Raw genomic sequence first — 14,072 nt, 5'->3', positions numbered from 1 at the left:
GATGTATTCATTCACTAGTGATTTTTGTATGTCGTTTCTCATTGATTTAAGGTTTTGAGATTGCTTATTGGAGTTTAGTGGCACTTATCATACATGTGTAACTTATATAATTTACTCCATTTAGGTTTAAAAAAAAGTTACCTGGAAAAAGTTTACTTTTTATGAGCTATGCATGTATAAGTAAACAAATAATTGTTCAAGATGAAAATTCATTAAGAAAAGTATAGTTGGTCTCAGAATTGAAATTTTTTTACTCTCCTATCACATTTTTTGCATAATCTTCACATCCTTATAAATATGCATATTTTTCTACCCAGTCTTCTCTGTGCTTTACATGATTATTATTTGTCTTTCATTTGTTATTAGTGACAAAAAGGGGGAGAGATGTGTATTTATTTCATGGAGTTTTTGGAGTGACGAATACAAAAACATTTGTTAATGATATGGGGCATAGATAAAACTCCATTTACTTATTAAAATCATGCAAAGAACTTGAACATTTAATAACTGAATTTTATAATAATAGACACATTAGAAACGATGATGATACTATTTTGAATGAGTCTGATTGGCTTTAAGCTTTTAAAATTATAAAAATCTTGACAAGTTTTTACGACTCTACAAATATTTTATCTGGAGTATTACACCAATAGCTGTAGGATGCTTAAATATCTTTATATAATTGCAAGGGCTTTTCATAAATAAAAAAATGATCCTCGACTTTGTTATATGAAATTAAAGTTTGAAAAGGGAATAGTTGCCTATGTCCTTTAGAATAAATCGTGGACCCTTGATTAGATTTCGGAAGCTTTATATTTTAATACTTGTATTACTTATATAAATTTAGAACAAACTTTATATAAAATGTATGAATTATATGTAGAATGAATGATTGCAAATATTAGTCATGTACCCTCTGTACCTACTTCTCCTACGATATTGAAGAAGAAAATGTTGAAATATTAAATTTATTTGAAGGTATTAATACATATAGATATGATGCAAATGCAATAGATTTCTCTAGTAGTAATATGTCTATCGCATGTAATCAGACCTTGGACAAAAGTCCAAATGCATTTCTACTGAATTAATTGATTACTTTAATCATAATATGCCTAATAACAAAACAATTAAAAAAAAGTTCAGAAAAATAATTAAATTCTGGCAAAAGAATGAACGACGATGGCTAGTGGATTCTGCGATTGCAAAAGACCTACTGATACCTCGGTTAGCACTGTAGTTTCGAAGTCTACTTTTAGTATAAGTAAGAGGGTTCTGTCCGCAATCAGGATTCGACTAAAAGAAGATATTTTGGAAGTATTAATGTGAGTGAAGGATTGTCAAGACGCTCATTTTTTACTGCAAGATAAATATGTTGCAATTGCATGTCGTAAGGTAAGTGATATTTAATTTAATTATATTAATCAAAATTTGTTATTACTGTTTTTAATTTTTAAAAATTTGTACACGTAACGAGTTGTTCGTGTACAATTTTTAACTCTACATACTAGAAATTTAGGTAATCGATCTCAAATCTAAATAAAGGAGGAGGGTTTTATTTATTACAAAAAGGTCATAAGCTTGTGAGCCGAAGCTCGACTTAGTTCATGACCCACTGGCTTGAGGGTCGAGCCGAGCATAAGGTCGGCTCATTATAAACGAGCTCATGGCGAGCAAGAGCCAAGCTTGTGGGTTGCTACATGTTTGTGAGAAGGTTAATGAAGGTTATGAGACTAACTTTGATTTGGTACCAAGGAGTATCAGAAGGGAGAAAGAGCTGTTGGGTATGGTTATTGCATAGCAATGATGAAGATTAAGTATATTTATTTTTGGATTCACTATTTTAAATTTGATTAGGAAACACTAGTTTATTTTTTATCAGCACACACATTCTTAATAAAACTTAATTATTTTTTTGGTAAAGCTGTTTTATTTTACATGTTCTGGATGATTAATTTACAATGTTTTGTGAAGTTCTAAATCCGATGGGTGAATTTTTAGCAGCTTTAATATAATTGATAGCTACTGCCAAAGGTTTGAAATAATTGATAGCTACTGACAACCATAGCAGAAGTAAAAATCAAACGTTGATGCCTATGATCTGAACGTTATTACAATAGGGAGTGTCAATACCGCCGTCTCGACGACGCCTTAGAATCATCCAGTATCCAAGTGCTACAAAACAGCTGGAACAACTATTTCGAGATAAAGTGTAACTTCCATCGTCGTTTTGAAAAAGAAGTTTGTGAATGCAGGCTGAGGTTTAATTTATAGAAGGAAAGTTATTCTTTTTATCCTTATTAGTCTTCATTTTTCAAAACGATGATGGAAGTTACACTTTATCTCGAAATAGCTGTTCTAGTGGGCTTTTGTTTTGTAGCAATTGGATACTGGATGTTTCTAAAGCGTCATCGAGATGGCGGTAATGATACTCCCTGTTGTAATAACGTTTAGATCATAGGCATCAATGGTTGATTTTTACTTCTGCTATGGTTGTCAGTAGCTATCAATTACTATAAAGCATGTGCGTCCAAACATAAGCTTCTTCCTGTCAGTCAAATACAATTGCATTTTGGTAGTCCAACCATCGGTTCTATTTCTACGGTACTTTGCACGTAAATGTATTCAGAGAAGAAAGCTCGAACTGGAATGTTGAAGTTCGTTGCTGGTGCTGAGTTGCCTCTAGCAATAGCAGACAACCAATATTTTCGTCTTCCATGTGAAAGAATATCTTCAATCGAGGTGCATTAAAGTAAATAGAAACACTCTTCATTTGGATAAAATATAATACTTCCTTCATATAAAGAAACAATTGATTATCGATTTCCAAAAATATGGGGTGTTATATTTTTAACTTCGAATATATAAGAAGAGATTAATAAATTTTTTTGGTAAAGCTGTTTTATTTTACATGTTCTGGATGATTAATTTACAATGTTTTGTGAAGTTCTAAATCCGATGGGTGAATTTTTAGCAGCTTTAATATAATTGATAGCTACTGCCAAAGGTTTGAAATAATTGATAGCTACTGACAATCATAGCAGAAGTAAAAATCAAACGTTGATGTCTATGATCTGAATGTTATTACAATAGGGGGTGTTAATATCGCCGTCTCGACGACGCCTTAGAATCATCCAGTATTCAAGTGCTACAAAACAGCTGGAACAACTATTTCGAGATAAAGTGTAACTTCCATCGTCGTTTTGAAAAAGAAGTTTGTGAATGCAGGCTGAGGTTTAATTTATAGAAGGAAAGTTATTCTTTTTATCCTTACTAGTCTTCATTTTTCAAAATGATGATGGAAGTTACACTTTATCTCGAAATAGCTGTTCTAGTGGGCTTTTGTTTTGTAGCAATTGGATACTCGATGTTTCTAAATTGTCATCGAGATGGCATTAATGACACTCCCTGTTGTAATAACGTTTAGATCATAGGCATCAATGGTTGATTTTTACTTCTGCTATGGTTGTCAGTAGCTATCAATTACTATAAAGCATGTGCGGCCAAACATAAGCTTCTTCCTGTCAGTCAAATACAATTGCATTTTGGTAGTCCAACCATCGGTTCTATTTCTACGATACTTTACACGTAAATGTATTCAGAGAAGAAAGCTCGAACTGGAATGTTGAAGTTCGTTGCTGGTGCTAAGTTGCCTCTAGCAATAGCAGACAACCAATATTTTCGTCTTCCATGTGAAAGAATACCTTCAATCGAGGTGCATTAAAGTAAATATAAACACTCTTCATTTGGATAAAATATAATACTTCCTTCATATAAAGAAACAATTGATTATCGATTTCCAAAAATATGGGGTGTTATATTTTTAACTTCGAATATATAAGAAGAGATTAATAAAATTTTTTGGTAAAGCTGTTTTATTTTACATGTTCTGGATGATTAATTTACAATGTTTTGTGAAGTTCTAAATCCGATGGGTGAATTTTAGCAGCTTTAATATAATTGATAGTTACTGCCAAAGGCTTGAAATAATTGATAGCTACTGACAACCATAGCAGAAGTAAAAATCAAACGTTAATACGTATGATCTGAACGTTATTACAATAGGGGGTGTCATTACCGTCGTCTCGACGACGCCTTAGAATCATCCAGTATCCAAGTGCTACAAAACAGCTGGAACAACTATTTCGAGATAAAGTGTAACTTCCATCGTCGTTTTGAAAAAGAAGTTTGTGAATGCAGGCTGAGGTTTAATTTATAGAACGAAAGTTATTCTTTTTATCCTTATTAGTCTTCATTTTTCAAAACGACGATGGAAGTTACACTTTATCTCGAAATAGCTGTTCTAGTGGGCTTTTGTTTTGTAGCAATTGGATACTGGATGTTTCTAAAGCGTCATCGAGATGACGGTAATGACACTCCCTGTTGTAATAATGTTTAGATCATAGGCATCAATGGTTGATTTTTACTTCTGCTATGGTTGTCAGTAGCTATCAATTACTATAAAGCATGTGCGGCCAAACATAAGCTTCTTGCTGCCAGTCAAATACAATTGCATTTTGGTAGTCCAACCATCGGTTCTATTTCTACGATACTTTGCACGTAAATGTATTCAGAGAAAAAAGCTCGAACTGGAATGGTGAAGTTCGTTGCTGGTGCTGAGTTGCCTCTAGCAATAGCAGACAACCAATATTTTCGTCTTCCATGTGAAAGAATATCTTCAATCGAGGTGCATTAAAGTAAATAGAAACACTCTTCATTTTGATAAAATATAATACTTCCTTCATATAAAGAAACAATTGATTATCGATTTCCAAAAATATGGGGTGTTATATTTTTAAATTCGGATATATGAGAAGAGATTAATAAAAGAGGTTATATAACTACAATTGCACACTACATAGATTCACTTTAGTGTATGCATAAAAAAATTATTGTATTTAAAATTATTGAGTTCCATCGCAATGCTAGCAATAAATATAATGCTATTATGTGCACTATTAAAGAATATCACTAGGAAAGTAAAATAAGTTCTTTTACGTTTGGCAATGCTAGTTGTCGATAAATTGTGTAGGGTTTTACAACCCGATTTCGGTGATTATTTATTTCAATTCATTGTGCATGTCATATTTTTAATTTAATTGTGTATGATGGTTTGAAACATATTAAGAATGAAATTCAAAGAATTAATGATGCACTAATATGTATCACTATTTCACCTAGTAGAAAACAAGCTTTTAAAGAATTTTGTGCTAAATTTGGGGTGACGAATAGAAAAATATTTGTTAATGATATGGGGCATAGATGAAATTCCATTTACTTATTATTGAAATCATGCAAAGAATTTGAACATTTAGTAACTGAATTTTATAATAATAAACATATTAGAAATGATAATGATAGTATTTTGAATGAATCTAATTGGCTTTTAGCTTTTAAAATTATAAAAGTTTTTACAAGTTTTTATGACTTTACAAATATTTTATCTGGAGTGTACTACACCAATAGTTGTATGATGCTTGAACATCTTTATATAATTGCAAGGGCTTTTCATAAATAAAAAACGATCCTTGATTTTATAAAATTATATGTTATATGGAATTAAAGTTTAAAAAGGGAAGACTTGCTTGTGATATTTCTTTTAGCATACATCGTGAACCCTTGATCAGATTTCAAAAGCTTTAACTTTTAATACTCCTGTTACTTATATATATTTAGAACAAACTTTATATGAAATGTATGAATGGGAGCAAATATTAGTCGTGTACCCTTTGCACCTACTTCCCTACGATATTGAAAAAGACGACGCTGAAATATTAAATTTATTTGAAGTCATTAATACGTATATATATGATGCAAATGCAATAGATTTTTCTAGTAGTAATATGTCTATTGCATATAATCAGATATTGGACAAAAGTCTAAATGCATTGCCTACTGAATTAATTTATTACTTTAATCATAATATGCCTAATAACAAAACAATTAAAAAAAAGTTCAGAAAATGTAATTGAATTCTGGCGAAAGTACGAATGATGATGGCTAGTGGATTCTGCGATAGCAAAGACCTACTGATGCCTCTGATTAGCACTGTAGCTTCGAAATATGGGGTCTCTATCCAAAGGGTACATGACTAACTTAAAAAAAATTGTTTGTGAGAAGGTTAATGAAGGTTACGAGACTAACTTCGATCTGGTATCATGTAGTATCAGAAAGGGAGGGAGAGATATTGGGTATCATTATTGCATAGCAACGATGAAGATTAAGTATATTTATTTTTGGATTCACTATTTTAAATTTGATCAAGAAACGCAAGTTTATTTTTGATCAGCCTACACGTTCTTAATAAAACTTAGTTATTGTTTTGGTGAAGCTGTTTTATTTTACATGTTCTGGATGATTAATTTACACTGTTTTGTGAAGATTCTAAATCTGATGGGTGAATTTTTAGCAGCTTTAATCTCATTTTCTCGTTCAATGAAATTTGATATTATCTATATTGAGGTGTAAATATATTTCAGATGTGGATGATGAATTATTTACATTCATAGTTTAACTTCAGAAAAATTACATTTATTGAAAACTGATTGGGCAAACAGCTTAATCCGAGGGATAAAACTGATTCTAATTGTCTTATATAAGCAAAGTTTCAACTTCTCGCAATTCAGTAGAAACAATAAAGCGTGATCAACCACCAAAAAAAGGTGATCGACGATTATGTTACCCCCATTTGTAGTAATCCATCTGCATTGATCGCAAAATTTTCCACATTAGTATCAATAATCATGCAATTGAGTTAGCCAAACAATGTATTTATTAGAAATTAGTAGACTTTTGAGTACATTATAAGGACTTTGCTACATGTGCATCAAGCTTTACATAATGGGTTATATAATGCCACAAGTCACGCTATCATTTGCCAATTTAAAACACAATCAACTTTTTCATCTAATCCTTTCCCTCCACATGATTTTATGTAATCCTTTATGTACATTTTTTATGTACAAGCAACATAATCCAAATTATAAAACTAATTTAGCTGATTCTCTGGGCTTCTTTGCAATAACCTAGGGTACTTTTAGTAGATAATTTTCCTTCACTATCATTGTCAAGCAATTCATCACTTTCATTATTGCTTTCATTTGATTTTGATCGCTTCTTCCTACAGATCATATCCTGAGCAGAGTCACGTAATGCCTCCACATGAAATCTTGGATACCATTTCATAGCTTCTCTCTACCGCAAGAGAGTAACTGGACAAATAACGATGCTTGGTTTGTACATACTATAGAAAAACAATGATCCAAGGAAAGCTAAAACATAAAAGGTTTTTGATACGAATATATAGTTTGTAGTTCATCTTATCTTATCTCCAATTATTTTGCCAGCTCTTTGACAATGTAGTTCCCATACCCACTATGCACCAACCTTCTGATAGTTAAAAAAGCTTTGCCAAAAATTGTTTTTGGAGTTCTTAGTCCCCCTTCAAGCATTACAAATGAAGGTGCTTTGTCCTCCACATCTTAGATATCTTCTAAATCGTCTTCTACATAACCAGAGGAGAAATTGAATTCAAAAACAGAGATAATATGGAATATCCAACATTACGGTAATATTGGTTAAAAATTTTGATATGAACATATAACTTGTAGTGATTTTACAAAACAAGTTTGAGTCACGAACTTTCGTCGAGTATCAAACAATAGGATTACCTCAATGTAATCAATCTGACACGATTGCCAATGATGGATATTCACAATTCCTCTTTTTATATTATTGTAGCTAGTAAATTATTTTTGAAATTGAATTCCATATGTTTTGCTTTTGAATTTAATGCCACACGTTTTCTCTGTCATTGGAAAATTTCAGTTACGTAAGCAAAATAGAAAATTTAATGTGCAGTACTTTGGGATTCATTTGGGGGTTTTGAAGTATTTTGGGTTATTTTTTGAATTTAAGAGTATAAAATGAATTATTATATATTAATAAGGTATATATGATTTTTTCTCATAAAATATATAGTGTACGAAAATCCATTTGTTATACAGGAAGCCTATGTTTGAAGCCCATTCTGCTTTTAAAGTCCTTGCATTAGAAGTTCATCCTACTTTTTAAACTCATTAAATTAAAAATATTAATAAATATGGGTACTTACTAAATTTCCTATAAATTGGACATGAGATCTACGAGAAATCACAAGTTTAGACCGGGGAAAAAGGGACTATGCTATATGTATATAAAGATTGACATATTAGTTTATACACATGTGAATTGGCAGATTTTGATATATTAATCCTAACAAGGGCCATGCTACATGTATATAAAGCTTGACACAATAGTTTACACATGTGAGTTGCCAAATTTTATTATATTGCTCATGACAACATATTTTCCAATCAACTGTTGGACTTCTGACACGTAAGAGAGTGTCAACCAAGGTGTAACACTTTGTGTAGAAGAAGTTTAATTCTCTTGACAACACATTTTTCGTCAGATTTTTGACATATGGGGGGTTTCAATCAAGGTTTACACATTGTGTATACAAGTAGTTCAGTTCCAGGATAATTTAAAGTCTGAGAAGGGGAAGAAGCTTGGAGGAGGAAGAGAAGTAGATCTCTCAAGTTCAAATTCAAGTCTCAAAGCTTTTTGTTCAAGTCCCAAAATGTCAAGCAAGTCAAGTTTTCATTAAGTCACAGGTTCCTCGTTTTCAAACATTCACATTGCTGATTGGAGGATATTACATTTTGTAATTATGAGAAGATCGTCAACAAAAACACTAAAAAAGTAGTTATACTCTAAGATTACAATGAATACAAATGATGAGTGATTGGAGTGAGATCAAAGAAAGCCTTTATAAAAGAAAATTAGAAATTTATAATAAATTGAACAAGATTATTACTTTTTATTTCTTTGTCAATTTGTTGTCATGGTGGTTTTATGTTAATTAGGTTGAGTCATGACAATATTAGTTATGGCAATTTACAAAAACAAACTAGCCCTTATTTGATGGGGATTAAGGCCATTTTCAACTCTGCACCAACATCTGCACCATTTTGCATCAAACTAAAAATAATTTTCAACCATTACACCAAAACTTATACTAGATGAATAGTGTTCAATCATTTTATTCTTTTTTATTCTAAATAATTTATTTATTTGAAAATTTATTTATTTATTTATTTTACAAATACATATATTACTAAATAAATAATTACAATGAATTAGCGAGAATATTTAATTAATAATAATAATAGTTATTTCATAATAATTAATGAAAATAATAAAATTAATAATAATAAATATTATTATTATAATTTGAATTGTAATAATAAAAATAATGAAAATTACTATATTAAAAAATATATAACACACATGACCAAGAAACCCTCCATCAGTTACTTTGGCAAATGAGAAAAGGGCAAATGTGACTTTGTACCATTTGAACAAAAATGGTGCAACGTGAATAGTGTTGCATCATATTTGGTTCACCATTTTGCACGAAAATGGTGCAAACTTTGGTGCAACATTGATGAGGTTTTGTACCAAATTTTGGTGAAATTTGGTGTTTTGGTGCAGTCATTGGAGATGGTCAAAATTTTGATTTTTATCAAAGTTTTTAAAATGTGTGGTTGAAAAGTTATGGACCCATGAAATATGTGGTTATTATTGATTGTTTGATTTTGACTTAAATTAAAATCTGATTTAAACCAATGCCACCTATTTGAAAAATTAGAATATAAATTAGGGCGTAAAAATTAATTATGCTTATTAACACAGAAAATCGTATAAATTGCTATAAAACAAAACAAAAGTGAAATCTCCCAAATCATAACCCTAAACCGACACAACAGAAAATTTGAAACAAATGCAAAATTCTTCCCTTCTAATTCAAAGCTCAACAATAAAATAGGCAATTATTTTCTAATTCAGTTATAATTTAATCTCTCATTACTAGAAATTCAATTTTATAGGTATTATATGTTCATTTACATTATCAACATTTATATGATCGAATTTTTGAATCTTGATTGAGAATAATATGTATATATTATAGATTTTTTAGGTTTTTGTTTGTGTTAGTACAAATAAAAATTCAACTATGAATTAATTGAGAAAATCTGTGATTAAAAAATAAAGAAAAATTTTGAATTTATGTATAATATTATTTTATTAGAGAATGTGTTGTTAAAAATAAGATAAAGAAAAATGCATTTTTAAAAAAAAATAAAAATGAAGCCCAAACATGGGCTAATGTTTTTGTGAAATGTAAATATAAATATGAATTAAGGCATTGATTGCATTATAAAGTGAGGTGCGGTGACCCTTTCAAAATGAATGAAAGTATTGTTAAATGTAACACCCACTCTGTCAAAATAATGACAATTGACTATCCTAGAATACACATTTCTTTTTTAAATATGACTTTATCAAAGACTAACTTGATTCCTACAATCACTGTTAGTATTCTAATGGCTACATCACAATCATATATACATGCTATGATTATTATCCGTTTTGAGTGTGTTATCGTTATTGTCAAAAACATCGAGAATTCTTGAACCTAGGCAAAGGAAAATCATCAAACAAACACCAATTGAGGCTTGTTCGACTCACGTCGTTGCACTTGGTTGACTGTTCGTGTGAAATCTGCAAGCGTACAAGATCGTTGATAAGTAATAGATTTAACGAGTGGACATGCAGCTTTTTTAGGACCTCCAAGAATTTCATATCTTGCTTTTCCAAGAGGTATCAGTGTAGTGTCAAGAATATTTGCCTTAAGCTGTGGACGATCTGAAACTATCTTTTTATCCTTTTCTGTTGCTTCTTCAGATCGTCCCACCAGTTCTTTACCCTTAGTGTGAGTTTGAGTGCTCTCCATCTCCTTTATCTTTGTAGTGATTTCTGGTCGCTGAACTCTGCTTCTAGTTGTAATGGCCTGAACCTCTTCCTCTAGGCTTTCTTTGAAGCCTTTAACAGGGATGGTGGGAGTGAGTGATTGGAGCTCAATAGTTGCATAATTCACCGCCTCGACTGCTAATACCTACTCCCGTAGGTTCTTCTTTGTGTCACTCGATAAGGTACCTTGTAGTCTATTGGCTAATGCAACTGCTATAAGTCCCACTACTTCTCTAACACTACAACAGATTTTGCTTTTTACGGCATGCATTGCATGCCTTAAAAAGTAGTTTACAGCATACAGTCGCATGCCGTATAAAGCCATGCCGTAAATATGCATATCTTTTTATGGCATGCATTGCACGCCATAAAAAACAACAAGCACGCCGTTAATAAACTATATGGCATTCTTTGCATGCCATAAATGCTTAACCTTTTACGGCATGACTCTGCATGCCGTAAATAAGATACTATTTTTTTAAGGCAAACATTTGTGCATGTCGTAAATGGTCGTCTCATTTTGTTTACGACATGCACTAGCATGCCGTAAAAATAACGAAATTTTATATGACTTTCACATTGTGTACGCTATAAAGATTCATTTCTTTTTAAATATTTATTTTTCCATAACCATTAAACCTATAATAATTAAAGAACATAATTCCCAATATAAACACATATATAATAACTTCTCCCATAATTTCAGAAAATAAAACCAATACAAATGTCGAGTTAATTTAGAAATGAACTAAGAACATAAGTAGCCTACTCAAAATAGTTGATATCAACATCCAAAAGTATGAACTACTACTCCAAAAATAAGTAATCAAAATAGTACAAAATAATTGATCCACATCGATTTTGATTAATTTGATCAACAATTTTGTTATCCCAAAAATAATCAACTCCCTGCACATCACAAAAATAAATGAAGGTATAGTTAATATATTAAAGTAAGTACGCAAATGAAAAATGATATTAAAAAAAAGTAAAGCATACATTTATTGTGCTTACAGCTAATCCATTTTGATGAACCTGATTGGCCATGCAATTGTACTTCCTAATGCATATTCAAGAAGAAATAGCTCATGTGTGGGACGATATAAGGTAACATTGTCAATCACTTCATTAACCCAAACTCGCCAACATTCATCGCCAAGAGGTGATAGCTCACGTGTCGGACAATATAAGATAACCTTGATAGGTGTACCCAATCTTTATCCATGATGCTATACCAACACTATTAAGATATAACCTGTTATAATATGATTTAGAAAAAAATTGGAAAAGTATTACAGTAAGAAAGACTTGCTTAATAGTTCAAAACTGAAAAGAGCATCAACTTTTGTACAATGAGACCTTTAAAGATTTCTAAAAGGCCTAATTGATCACTTAATAAATTTTGTATCATGACATATGAAGGGCATCATCCAATCCACTTACAAAACGAGCCAATACAATTTAGTCACACCTCTAAAACGGCTCGACATGTTCCACTAGGGCATAAGGTGGTCATGTTGCCTATGCCATTTATAAAAAAACCACGTTTATGTACGTATAAATTATGAGCAAGAGCTTCGACAAATGATACAATCATAAGGAAATAGAGGAAGAGACAGAATAATGGCACCTTATTTTAATCAATTTTGAGAATCAAAAGATTTTGGAAAGTTGGTTTTCAGATATTTATAACTAAAGAGAAAAAATCAGTAATATATTGATAGTGGGGTTTACCAAATTGATTTTTGCTATTGGAGATAGAATGACATGTGGAGGCTCCAAAGCAAAGTGCCATGTCGTTTCTAGCGTTCGTTTCGCTTTGATTAAAAAATGCCATTATCACAAATTAATCATACATTAACAATTATAAACTAGATTAATTAAGGCTTGGAAAATTCAATTGAATTGAAGAGTTTTGTCCAGTTTCTCCAACATTGGCATTGGATTTAGACATGCAGCTTTTGATTCCTTACATTTCATTCTCTTACAAGTGGGATTGAGACATTTATTTGTTTCCTAGTGCAGTCAGTACACGACAAGTACCTGAACCTTAATTTAGCAGATTGTGGTAAATATGTTCTATTTAATAGCCGACTCATTATTGCAGCAAAAACAAAGCCATTTTCTCAATAAATTTGGGGATTGGGACATGATTTCTCTTCGAATGGTGCTTTTATGTGGCTGTCCTAATTATACCTCACTGTGCAGCCTGCATCAACATAAGGATCCAAAAATTTCTCGTTTGGGAATATGCCCAATTTTGTATCATCAACATAAGGATCGAACTTTTTCTCCCCATGTTTATCGTAACAACAGTTATATCTCCCAACATCAAACTGATAATAGATAAACTCTTTCTTAATTCAGAAAACCAAATAAGAAAGGGGATTGAAGTAGTTGCACAAAGAGCTAGGACCCCTTCAAATACAGTGATTTTGCATCAGTAAATACTAAAGGGAAAAGAAAAGGCCACCTCACAAACAATTAAGACAAACATATATCAAAATGAAATTCACAAGGACGTTGCAACATGAATCATTTTAGTCTCGTGCCAAGTTAAAAAAAAAAAAAAAGGAAGAAAAATTTAGTTCTTAAATAACTTTAATTCCATCCTCTACTTCCCATTAATTATCCGAGAAACTAAACTACAGAACCTTCCTTCAATTCTACTTGTAGACTTCTAGATCAATGCTTTGCACTTTTTAGCTCTCACACTTGATATTAGTTACAAATGCTCTTGGATCTTCACAAGAAATCAAGCATCTAAGAATCTCAACATGACTAAGTCAAAATAAAAACAGTCTTGAATCCCAATTAAATCATTTCGTTCAACAGACCCTGCTATGGTGTTGTTCTAATCCTACAGAAAACATCATTCAATTATAAAGATCTTAAAAACAATATATAACCATTGACACTTCTCTTTCCTGTCTTGAAATGAATTGAAAGGCAAAGGTTCTACCTATATTATTCTAAGCAGCAACAAAAGTTCTCTAGGAAAGAGACAGCAGAGAAATGGCAACAACTCAAAACAACTTCTCACGATGACAGTCTGAACATTATACTTAAACAAAGAAAACCCAGAGAGGAAAATTTCTTCCTCCTTGTTTTTCTCTTTCTCACGTTACAAGCAATCAAAACACTAACCAATAATCACTAAAATCAAACTCCATACCATTACCATACATTTAAATCACATTCAAACCATACATAATAAA

Source organism: Olea europaea, chromosome 18 (assembly GCF_002742605.1).
Source record: "Olea europaea var. sylvestris chromosome 18, O_europaea_v1, whole genome shotgun sequence".
NCBI classification, from domain to species: domain Eukaryota; kingdom Viridiplantae; phylum Streptophyta; class Magnoliopsida; order Lamiales; family Oleaceae; genus Olea; species Olea europaea.
This window is presented reverse-complemented; position numbering follows the sequence as displayed.